The sequence below is a fragment of the Heloderma suspectum genome, chromosome 3 (genome assembly GCF_057233095.1).
Source record: "Heloderma suspectum isolate Gila_16-S chromosome 3, 16-S_ref, whole genome shotgun sequence".
Taxonomy (NCBI): Eukaryota; Metazoa; Chordata; class Lepidosauria; order Squamata; family Helodermatidae; genus Heloderma; species Heloderma suspectum.
The window spans coordinates 176,540,183-176,552,976 of NC_139460.1; the positions used below are offsets into that span (position 1 = coordinate 176,540,183).

At 42.2% G+C, this 12,794-nt stretch overlaps 1 long non-coding RNA gene across 1 annotated transcript in view; it reads right to left on the minus strand.

The window, feature by feature from the left end:
• The window catches only part of LOC146350446 (uncharacterized), a 28,035-nt gene extending 16,215 nt beyond the window's left edge, over positions 1-11,820 (minus strand). Inside the window, exons 1-2 of the long non-coding RNA XR_014788854.1 lie at positions 11,492-11,820; positions 9,911-9,992 (exon numbers count right to left, since the gene is read on the minus strand). This is a non-coding gene — a long non-coding RNA (uncharacterized LOC146350446). The remainder of the gene's footprint in view (positions 1-9,910; positions 9,993-11,491) is intronic.
• Between the last annotated feature and the right edge of the window lie 974 nt (positions 11,821-12,794).

The window sequence follows — 12,794 nt, forward strand, 5'->3', positions numbered from 1 at the left end:
CAACATGTGGGAGTCTGTATTAAAAAACAAAACAGATAAAAGATTTGTAACATGAAGAGTTATATGCTATTATTATTATTCATTAATCTATGCTTGGTCCTAACCTACCTACCTACTCTATTCCTTCTGAACTCCTATGCACAACCCCTTTTACTAAGCAGATGTTTCTTCCACAATTCCCATTCTGACTTATGTCAGTTCCTGCCTTACACACACACACACATGCCCCTCCCACCACTCACTCACTCACTCCCAGTTAGCCCTATCTTACCTGGGTCACATTTAACAATGAAAACACATACATTAATATAACGTGCATATGTTACAGAGCTCAAACTAACAATCATCTCCAGCTACAAACTTGATGTACCAGGATCAAGAAGCAAGAGTAAGAACCAGACATGGAACAACCAATTGGTTCAAAATTGGGAAAGGAGTACGACAAGGCTGCATATTGTCACCCTGCTTATTTAACTTATATGCAGAGTACATCATGAGAAACGCCAGGTTGGATGAATCACAGGTCGGAATTAAGATTGCCGGGAGAATTATCAACAACCTCAGATAGGCAGACGATACCGCCCTAATGGCAGAAAGCAAAGAGGATCTAAAGAGCCTCTTGTTGAGGGTGAAAGTGGAGAGTGCAAAGCTGGTTTGAAACTCAACATTAAAAAAACTAAGATCATGGCATCTGGCCTCATCACTTCCTGGCATATAGAAGGGGAAGAAATGGAAGCAGTGACAGATTTTATTTTCTTGGGCTCCAAGGTCACTGCAGACAGTGACTGTAGCCATGAAATTAAAAGACACTTGCTCCTTGGGAGGAAAGCTATGGCAAACCTAGACAGCATAGTAAGAAGCAGAGACATCACCTTGCCAACAAAGGTCCATCTAATCAAAGCTATGGTTTTCCCAGTAGTAATGTATGGCTGTGAGAGCTGGACTATAAGGAAGGCTGAGCGCCGAAGAATCGATGCCTTCCAACTGTGGTGCTGGAGAAGACTCTTACGAGTCCCCTGGACTGAGGTCAAATCAGTCAATCCTAAAGGAAATCAACCCTGACTGCTCATTGGAAGGACAGATACTGAAGCTCAAATATTTTGGCCACCTAATGCGAAGACAAAACTCCCTGGAAAAGACCCTGATACTGGGAAAGATTGAAGGCAAAAGGAGAAGGAGACGGCAGAGGATGAGATGGCTAGATAGCATCACCGATGCAATGAATATGAACTTGAGCATGCTCCCGGAGAGAGCGGAGGACAGGAAGGCCTGGCATGCTATGGTCCATGGGGTCACGAAGAGCCGGACACGACTGAACGACTGAACAACAACAAACCCTGTACAGAACAAGTTGACTTCCTATCCCCAGAGTGGTAGATTTCCTAACTAATAGCGCCTCTGTCTTATCCAGATTTAATTGCAGTTTGTTTACTCTCATCAAGCCCACACATAGTCGCTTGGTCATGGTGTGTGTTGGGGTGGGGGGAGGATAGTTTTGTGTGTGTGTGTGTGTGTGTGTGTTGGAGGTAGTTTTTACTTCTCTGGGGGGTGGGGGGTGGGCAGGGAAGGGGTTTCTCACACCACCACCTGTTTCCCTTCTGTGAAATTGGTATTTTGTTGTACCTTGTGGGGACAAATACATAGTTTTGCATTTTGGGCTCAGACCCAGTATCTGCCTTGTACTGTTACTTAGGTAAGTGACTCATCTCTGAGCCTCAACAGTTTGCCTTCTCAGTTTTTGTTTTGTGAAATGGGTATTTTGTTATGCTATGTGGGGACAAATATGTGGTTTGGTATTTGGGGAACAAACCCAATTGGTGCCTTGTATTTGATTTCGTCAGGAAGTTACTTGTCCTTTTTGACTAGGCAGGGCCCTAAGGCAGCCACTTTGTGGTGATGCCCATGGCGTGATCTCAGATTCCTAAATGTGCTCATGGGCCCCAAAAGGTTGGAGAACCCTGGGTTAACTGATACTGAGTGAACAAAACAATTTCCTTTTGTTTTAAAAAAGCCACAGTGACATTTGGGATCTTCTAGCTCCCTCTGCTGCACTTCTCTTTCAATACATCTTTTCAAAACCTCTATTTAAAAATCTACAAAACATTACAATCCAGACCTTTTAAATATTTAGTATAGACTACACATATATCAGTTTGATTAGATCCTGCCACAGTGTGTAGTTCTGAATACATATGGATCAAAAGCTCAGCTGACAAGTCTTTGAACATGATCTTGCTGTGTTTTTACAATGCTAATTTAACGCCTTCCCATGCACTAAAATGTACCTTCTGTTGATGTATTCAGATTTTATAAAAAAAGGGGGGGGGAACTGAGGTATGATAATGAAAATGAAGTGTACTTTTCTCTTCTAAATTAAAACCATTTGATTAAAAAAAAACCCTTTAGCCACTGTGGCTGCAAATGTGCTGTTTTTCTTTTCCAAGCTCATAATTGCTTGATTCATCATTACAGTAATTTCTTCCTCACACAACCCATTGTGCTGGGCTTTACAAATTCACTATTAGCTTCAAGAGATATATCATTTACTTGTCAAGGATACTAGATAAGACATTTGGTTTATCAAATGTTAAGAGGTAATAAAGAAGAGACATTACAAGTATGTCTCATGTGAACGTAAACAATTCAGCCAGCAAAAGCCTCATCTGTTGAGTTTCATTAATTTAAAAGACTCATCTTTAGGAAGTTTTAAAAAATAAGATTTTGAAATGCTAAAAATATCTGAGAAAGTCCATCTTGCCCCCCTCATCAAGACAGAGACATACATTACATGCCACCCCTAAAGATTCAACCTGTGTCACAAGCAAGAGAACATAAGCATTACAAAAAGATATCTGCAGAGTACATTGCTTCAGATGGATCAAGCAAAAGTAATTCCACTGCACCTACACCACCACAACGGAGCATAGGATTCAGTCCAACTCTGAAGAGGGCTTCTTAGCAAGTAGCTGCACAACTGGCTACTACACCACCTCGCACAATGAGATATCACCACTGGAGCTATTCAGTGACTTCCCTCACCTGCCTATTAGATGATTGATTACACCTCTATCTCATTATTTATTTATTTATTGCATTTCTATCCCGCCTTTTTTCCTCTTGCAAGGAACCCAGGGCAGCATACATAATCCTCCTCCTCCATTTTATCCTCACAACAACCCTGTGAGGTGGGTTGGGCTGGCCCAAAGTCACCCAGTGAGCTTCCATGGCCGAGCAGGGACTAGAACCCGGATCTCCCAACTCCCAGTCCAACACTCTAGCCACTTCACCAGGAAAGATGAGGGCTGATCAAGAAAGTGGTACTCCATGAACTTTACCACTTTACCACTCCATGAACTTTACCAACATCCTTGGCCTGCAGCAACCGAAATGTATCCAGGCAAATGTGACCAGTCAGTTGTCCAGTAAAAACCTCTAGTTGCACTGTCCCCATAGTACTGTCCAAGTCTAATTGGGCATGAGTGATTTTATCAGCAAAGTGTTTTACAAACAAGTTGCAGTGATCAGTTAAAGATTCTCTGTGATCACCCTAGAAGCCTATGCACAATAAGCTCCCACCACTCAAAACAGTTCCACTAGAGGACACCATACTGACACAGTGATGGTGGAAAAGTACTCCTTTGCCTACATCACTGTCACAGAGTATCCCTAAAATGGGTTCTAGCCTGTATTTTGTCATGAAACAACTATCAAATTAATGGGGATTTCATGAACATATTTTATTTATATCCCATCCTTCCTTCAAAGAGCAAAAGGTTGCATACATGGTTCCCCTTTCTGACGTTTGACCTCAAAACAACCCTGTGAGGTAGGTTAATATAGACTAATTGGCCCAAAGTCACCCAGTGAGCAACACGGCTGATTGGGCAATTGAACCCAGGTCTCACCAGTTCTAGTCCAACAGTCTAACCACTACACCATGCTGGTCTAAATGCACACTTATGCACGTAAGTGGGAACACAATTGCAACCATCAACAATTTGATTATAGTTACAGATTAATTTGAACTAGTAGAAGAAGAATGAAAGATATGGAATGAAAGACATGCCCTGGCACACCTTCAGAAAAGCCTGTGTTTTCACCCCAGAACCTATGAAAATTGTACAGAGCTCTTGAAATATCAGAGTCAAAACATACTGCCTTACTATTCAACAGTGAATTAGAAGTCAAAATCTGAGGCATAATTTATAAGGCTCTGTGTGGTGATTTCATCTGAAAGTACTGGCTGCCTGTAGTCGTGATGGTACCCACTAGCCTGTCAAGTCACTGTGCATATATCAATAAAAGCATCATCGTAGCCCTCTTCATGCATTTCATTTGCATGAAGAGGGAGGCCCCGCTACCCACCTGCAGCACACTGATGTATGTGCCAGCTACCCTCACTCCCAGTGGCTGCATGTTCAGCATTACTGTGAAAGGGCCCTACACATGTAGAACGTATGCAGTGATGTGGGTTTTCCAGAAATTTTTTGCACTGGAAAACATCAGGAGGGCTGCAAGTTGTCCACATCTGCTCTATGGCATCAGAACATTTTCCAATGCAAATGGAATTTTTTCCCGAGCAAGTTAGGTTAATTTCCATAGGGTCATTTGCATCATAGGAAAAACCTCAATCTGCATTGGAAAATTTTCTGATACCCTAGAGCAGACATGGGCAACTTCTAGGCCAAAACTTCTGAAGGGCCACAAGTCCCATCATCCCTCACCGTTGGCTCCCAAACAGCTGATGGAAGTGGTAGGTCAAAACACTGGGAGGGCCATAAGTTGCCCACCCCTGCCCCAGAGAGGTTTAATTTAACATGTTTATTTTACTTGTATTTAGTAAACAAGGCTAAAAAAGTACCCTATATTAATTTGTTGTCCCAGTATGTCATAAGTATTTGACCTTAACTATTTGAGGAAAAAAATTGAAGCATACTTAATGTAATCCAAATGTTATTTTATGTAGAATTTTTTATTGGAATATTTGTGAAAAATTAAAGACAATAGCAGGAACTTCTTTTACACTGGGTAGTATCAAATGTTAGTCCTACATAGATAAGCCCCATTTCAATGGGTCTACTCTACAAAGGACTAACATTAGATACTACCCATTGATTACATTTAAGAAAAAAACAAAGGTACTGAAAACTGTCAATACTAATTTTAGCAACCCAAAGAACTTTTTATTATATGCTAACAACCATTCATCTATTTCAACAGAGTTCAACTCTTTTCCACTGAGGTTGTTGTGGCATCTTCAGTTTGGCAGTCACTACTTATTAGTTCCATTTCACTCTGAAACATATATGTATTTCAATGAGACATTTGTATTCTCTCACATACTTGCTAGGCACAATCACTTGAAAAACATTTATTACAACTTTGAAACTGCCAGGCTTGCCTAATATTGTATTTGCAATTGGCATTGATTCATTGTTACTAATGAACTTATGAAAAAGACCATTTTCCATGGAAAAATAAAGCACTGGAAAATGTTCTGCCTCACATCATTGGATGTACGCATACAGAGCTCCCTACACACAAATAGGAAGCCTAGCTGACTAGGGTTCCCATTTGCACAAAGATGTATATGTGTGGGTCCCTTCACACAGATGCCAAATGTGCAGCAGATGGGGGGATGGCTGGTGTGCACATTGGTAAGCAAGGACAAAGGCCAATGGGCATGCTCCCTGTATCTCCCGCATGCATTCCCTCTTCTCTCATATGGAACTTCATTGTGAAGATCCTATAAAATTAACTTTCGAAACCCGCTTAATGAAATGAAGTGACTAGCCTTCAAATACATAATCTAGATGTTGTCTTTCCAGATTGTGCCTGTCCATGAGAGACCTAAGGGGACTGCCACTCGGTGACTTGACTGAAGTATTCTTCAAGGAACAAGAAAGCAGACATACGGCTGTATGCTTCCTAAAGTGGGTTTGTGCCTATAATGAGAAAAGAAGGGCAACACCGGAATCTTCTGGTCACAGTATTTAGCTGTTTGTTCAATATGAAAACTGAAGAAAAATATGATTTACAGCACAGTCCTATAGCGAATACTGACTTGGAGGTATGTACCATTCATGTCAATGGAATTTACTTTTAAGTAGAATGCTACAAATGATTTAATAATTTAACTTAAAAAAAAAAGAAAATCAGTTTAATTTATACACTCAGTTCACAAACCCCATGTCCAATACAATTTCAAAGAAGCTGTCAATTGCAACAGAGTGAATGGTTTGCAAATGACTGCCTCATTCATTCAGCATATTTACTGTTCCCCAGAAAGGTAGCCCTTGGTTATATATTGTTTGAGTCCTCTGTGTTCCCTTCCTTCCTTCTACTTGCATGTTTTATTTCATGCACAAGAAAATTATTTTTTAATATTCTGAACATTTAAAAAAGCCCAGTCAGTCTGCAGCACACAAGTCAATGGAGCATATGTCAACTGAGGGCTGGAGTTTAAGCAGCCCTGTTGCTGGCCTGCAATATTAACAATGATCTACATTTCAGGGTTCCTGTAAGCTACTCTTTCTCAGCACAGCCCTCCTACCTGCAGTAGGGATATAACAGTAAACTATACAGTATAGTGGCAGGTACTAACTTCTCTTTAGATTTATCCCAATGCTATGAACACAATTATGAAATGGTCACCCTTATAATACTGTTTTTTTTTTCTTTTTGACGTCCATAATACATTTTAAGATTATTTTTTGTAGAATTTACTTCTCCAGGAAAATAATCCCCTTGTTCTTTCAATCACTATACTAACCATAATCACCTATTTGAACAATAGTCCCATTTAAAAGTTGGGATCCTGGAACCCCTTTACTTCCATACATGATATGCTGTCTTAAGGCACATTTCTACGCATGTTTAGACAGAAAAAGGCCTTTAACTCCCAGGATGCCTTTTTTCCTGTCTAAACATACATAGGATTATGCCCTGATCTACTCTTTTCTTCTTTCTTTTCCAAATAAATTATTTAATATTTTCTACCACTTCTGTAAAGTTTTATCAGTAATTGTACCAAGTATATTTTGGAAAAGAATGTTTAATTTTGGTAACATATTCATTTGTACAATGTTGATTTCGCCCATTATTTCAAGCTTGTCTAGTTTTACAGATCTTCCTGCATTTTATCATATATTTTTAATGAATGTCTTATCTCCATCAAATTGTATTCTTAAATAACACATGCTTTATTTGTCCAGTTTTTTGTAGCCAGTTTTCACTCAGATTCTTCCTTATTTATATATAAAAAAGACAGCACCTCATTTATTTTCATTTATCTTATATCGTGCCATTTGCCCATATTTTAATTAATTCACTTACCACTTCAATTGACTTGTTAACATCTGTAATGTAAAAACACACGTCACCTACACATGGTCCTATTTTGTGTTCCCTTTCTGTGCTATTAACCCCATTATCCTGCATATGTTGCCGTACTGCTAGTGCAAGAGGTTCTGAAGCAGGGGTGGGCAACTGTGGGAGGTTCAGGGGCCATTTGCACCACCTAGAGCACCCCCATTCAGGGTGCCATGCAGTCTGCTGGGCGCCCTCCATTTATTTTTATTTTTTTAAAGCAAATAAACGGCCCTATAGTGCTCTACAGGGATTACATTTAGCTTGTTTCCAAGCTAAATTTAATCTTTTTGGCATTCCATAGAAAGGGCCAAATTTGGCTTGCAAACAAGCTAAATTTGGCCCTTTTGGTGCTCTGTAGCTGCTCTGGGTGCCATTTCTTTCTATTTTGTTTTTTAATTTCAGGGGCAGTGGGGGGTTGGCAGGGGACGCTTGTTTTAATGACATAACAAAATGTATTGCCAACAGTGAGCAACCTTGTCTAGTACCTCTCAGCCCATATTATACTTTTATTACAGCTATTAACTACGTAAGATGCACTGGGATCTGTGGTAATTATATACTTTTATACACAAGTTTCCAAAACTAAAAGCTTAAACAGAGGAATCCTATACTTTAGCTACCCTGAGGGTGGAGATATAACTGTTATATCATACACCTGTTCAGTCTGGAAAGGAAGGAGAGAAAATATGACGACAGAAAATACAAAAATATATTTTTATATTTTTTAAAAAATATAAAAATAACATACATGCCTACAGCATCCCTGGAAACACTGCCAGTGGCAGCCAATCAGAGATCATGCCAGCAATGACACCCACATGCTACCCAAACATGTCAGGAACACACCCACAGCACACCCCTTGCATCACCATACGTAATGCATGCAAGACAATGCCCGTGCACCCCCACTCCATGAGCCTCAGCGCCATAGCCAGCATTGACCCTGCTACTGCAAGTCCTCAGGCAATGCTTCAATTTCCCTTATTTTCCTCACAGGCACTGTTTTGGAACACTACACACAAAGTGGAGAAAGAAGACCCACAACACAGCGCCAACATATCTCCCTGGGCAGGGGGACTGAAGAGAGCACACAGAGCAATCCTTGGATAAGAGTTCAACCCACCCAGGGAGGAAAGGACTCTTTTGCCAAGCAGGGCCAGGATAAGCAACAAGAGAGTCCACAGCCACACACTGAGAACAGCAACCCCCCATTGGCTCACTGCACAAAGTAGGGCTGGGCAACCTGCGGCCCTAGGGCTGCATGTGGCGCTCAGCCTAATTTCAGAATCTCTCTGCAAGTGATCAGTTCAGACCTCTGGCAAGAGCGTGCTGGAAGGGGAGGAAGAGACAAAGGCGGTGGCAGAAAGAGAAACAGCTCTGGCCCCACCCACCACTGCTTTCAGCCATACCCACCACAGGCAAGCAGCCCCTAACAGACTACCTCCAAGGGAATACAGCCCTCAACTAAAACAAACGTTTCTCACCACTGGCATAGGATTGGGAATAGAATGTGAAGGGCTCCCCCAGAAAAATTCAGGGAAAACACACACTTCCCTCCATTTTTTCTCGAGGATCGTTTTTGGGTCCATCCCCTGCAAATTGGGAAAATTAAACAGCTTTGGATTATGAAATGTTTTCTTTTAGAATTTAACACAAAATATTTATATGTTGTTATACACCTTTTACTTTCCCCAAAATGATTTCTTAAAACTATATAATAAGAACACTTTTATAGAAAGACTAGAGATGTAAAATGTCTGGAAATAATGAAGCCATGGGGGAAAATGTTTTTCTAATCCTCTCTGTAACATTCCCAGCATAGTAATTTCTTTCATTCCTTATTAAAATTATTGATCTAAACTATATTTTACTGATAGACATTTATGCTCATGTTCCCAACATGTGAGTGGAGTCACCATTGTGCATTCTTGACAATAAATGTGCGTTCTTGACAGCTTGGGTTTTGTTCTATAAACTCCTGTGTTTCTGATGCCGTAGCAATCATTTAATGTAGTTCTAATCTATTCAGACAGTAATTACAAATTTATTAACTGAATTTACTTTTAAAAGTTTTAAAATATAACTTTATGAGCAAAGTAAGTCATACATAAAATAACTTAGTTTCTAAAGCTGCCCTCCCCAACCTGGTGCCCTCCAGATGTTTTGGATTATAGTGCCCAGCATTCCGGACTGTTGGCCATGCTACCTGAGTCTGATGGGAGCTGAAGTCCAAAGTATCTGGAGGGCATCAAGTTGGGGAAGGCTGTCTTAAAGCCACAAAGTGACTTTAGATCTGTAAAGAGTGCTAAAAAATTGCTTATGTTTCAATTTTTCCAACATTTCCCATTTTTCTGGGGAAAAAAAGAGAGTTTTTTTCCCTATGGCCTCAACATTTCTGGAAATTTTACATCTCTAGTCGGGAAGCAGCAGATGTGAGTTTGAGCCCCACCAGAGGGAAGGGGGATAAGTGTCCCACTCACCATTTGCAAACCTGGCCAAAAAAAGAGAGGTTGTTTTATTTGTTACATTTATATCCTACCTTTCCTCCAAGGAGCCCATGTCAGGAGCAAAAGAAAGGAAGGTCCTGGGTTGCACACACATGATCCACCAAACTAGTAACTCTGTCAACAAAGGAAATAAAGTTTGTCGGGCAAGAAGTTTTGCTGACAAACCCATTTTGGCATCTACTAACCAATGCACTCCTAGATGCTCAAAGACCAGCCACCTAGTAATGTTTCAGAATTTTGCCTTGTATTCATGTCAGGCTAACTGGTCTGTAGTTTCCTGGACCCACCTTTCCCCCCTTTTTGAAAAAGGGGACATTTCTTCATCTCCAGTCTTCCAGCACCTCACCTGTTCTCCAGGGATTCTCAAAGAATACAGACAGCAGCTCTGAAATACAGTCTGCAAGTTTCTTCAGCACCTGTGGATGTAATTCATCAGGCCCTGAAAATGATTTAAAACAGCTACTTGTACGCTAACCATCTCCTTACCTACCCTGGGCTGCAAATCCCTCCGTATGTCATTGCTTCTACTTGTCCCAGATTGAACTCCCCCTGTGGGAGAATACTGAGGCAAAATAGGAGTTGAATAATTCCCCCTTCTCTCCATCGTTTGCTAACAGTTCACCATCTTCCCTCAAATAGCAGGCCAAAACATGCCCATTCTCCATCGTTTCCCATCATCAGAGTTAAGTTCCCCCTTGTGAGCTCCAAGTGTGCAGGATATGTGACCAGAGCAACATTGCCCCCATGCTGGGTGCTCTTATATGATGGCTTGTGGTCTCCCTGCCTGGGGTTTAGCTACTGGTGGTGGTTGGCTGTGATTGGGTATTGCGTTTTAACATATCTTATGCTTCACTGGGGGGGGTGGTGGACCTGTTTTCCCCCCTTCTCTCTGAAGTCATGGAAGGGGAAATCCTTACAAACAGGCCTAAGGCTGGTGTAACGTTCTGCCATTATCATGGGTGTAAAATGAAGGGGTTTAGGATTTGACATCTGTGCAGATCTTTCCTTGCAGAGCAGCTTTGCTGGTGGTGTTTTCCACTGACATATTGGGGTAGTCCCATTGCTGTAAATACCATCGGAATAGTCCATGATCTGCTGTTATAGCTGAGCTTCCACCACCACCTAAAGCCCCTCAGCTAGAGGATCTAGACCATAGGACTGCACCATTAGGCTTTAAACGCTACATGCTTGTCTCTGCAGTCTGTAAGATGTTACCATGTGTGTTCCGATGTTTAAGCAAATATGTAACGTTAGATCGAAATTTGCTCTGCCATAGTTCTGAAACATTACACAGATTGGTTCAGATGGCATGTATTCAGCCTCTGCCTAGAACTGACTGCTGCCCGGAAACTGCAGGGTGTTCAGTTTTCTACATGTCCAGAGCCAAGTCCTTTGCATGTTTACTCAGGAGTAAGTCCTACCGAGATTTATGGCAATATCATCTGCTTCTGTAACCGCCTTCTCTCCCCTTCTGCTCCTCCTAGTATCCAAATGTAGTTCGTTTGATGAAAGTTGGGTGCCGATATTTAAAGAGGCTCTCCCAAAGTTATCTAAAATAACTCGCCGAGAGGCTCTTTCTGGCCTTGCTTCCGCGTCTGAAGACGTGCCCTTACCTGGACAAGGCAGGCGAGGAGCAATTCCGGCTCGTGTGAACAGCCTCCACCCATCCCCGGGCGCTTTACCTCGCCGGCATAAAAGGCGCCTCGACCGGGGATATCTCCGGCGGCAAAAGGGAAGACAGCTGAACAAAAAGGCGAGGGAGGGAGGCAGGCAGGCAGGCGGGGGAGGCCAGGTTGGGCGGCGGCCGAACCCGCCACCATCGTCACGCAGGCTTTTGTTACAACAGCTCAAGCCGCGGTCTTCTGCATGGAAGCCCTAGGGCAATGCAAGTGCTGCTGCTTCCGCGGCTACACTTCAGTCCTCGAGCGAAACGCGCACGCGCGCGCGCGCACACACACACACACACACACACACGGCGACCGCCCCGCGGGGAAGAAATGCCAACCAACGCACACGCGGTCTCTGCCACGGCGAAAGCTACAGATCACTCAGAAGCCGCCTTCGGAAGACCTCATTGCTGGCGCCGGGGGCAGAATTCCGCGAGAAAACCAGACCCAAGCTGCTCTCGCCGAGACCTGGCTGAGCAAGCCCTGGCTGCTACTTAACCACCAAGCTCCTCACGCTTACCGGGACTTCCAATACTGCCTCTTTCTGAAGCAGATAACCAACAACGAGAACTCCGCTAAACATAGTCAAGGGAGAAACACAACCAGGCAATGCTGCCAGCAGCAAACAGGACAGCATTCCAGTCAAGGCTGTGTCAACACTTTCCTGAACACAGGGCCCAGGAGCAGGATTTTACAATCATCGAAACACACAGCTTTCAACATCTCCGCCCCATCATGTTTCAAGGTGCCTATCTGACCACTTAAAAAAGTTCCGAATATACAATTTCCTTTATTACTTCAGCAAACCTTCCCCCCCTCTCTAGAGATGAAAGAGCATCAGAAATTTTGAAGCCAGGGGGAAAAAAGGAACCTTGACATTCTATCAAAATAAATTGATATTTTGGGGAAAACTGAGTTATCAGTTCTAATCTGAATTCCATACTTTAGGTGCATACAATGCTGTATGTCTAACTACATAAAATTGTACTAGTTGCTATATTTATTAATTTTTAGAAACACAAATGCCCTAGAATTGGGAGGGATCTTGGAGATCATCTAGTCCAACCCCTGCTCAGTGCAGGCTCTGCAGTGCAGGATGCAGTGTCAGCATCCCTGAAAGATGCCTTGCTTAAACATATAACAAAGGAGAACCTACCACCTCTAGAAACAGTTTATTCTGCTTCCAAATAGCCCTCACTATAAGGCACTTTCTCCTAATATTTAGCTGAAATCTCCTTCCCTGCAATTT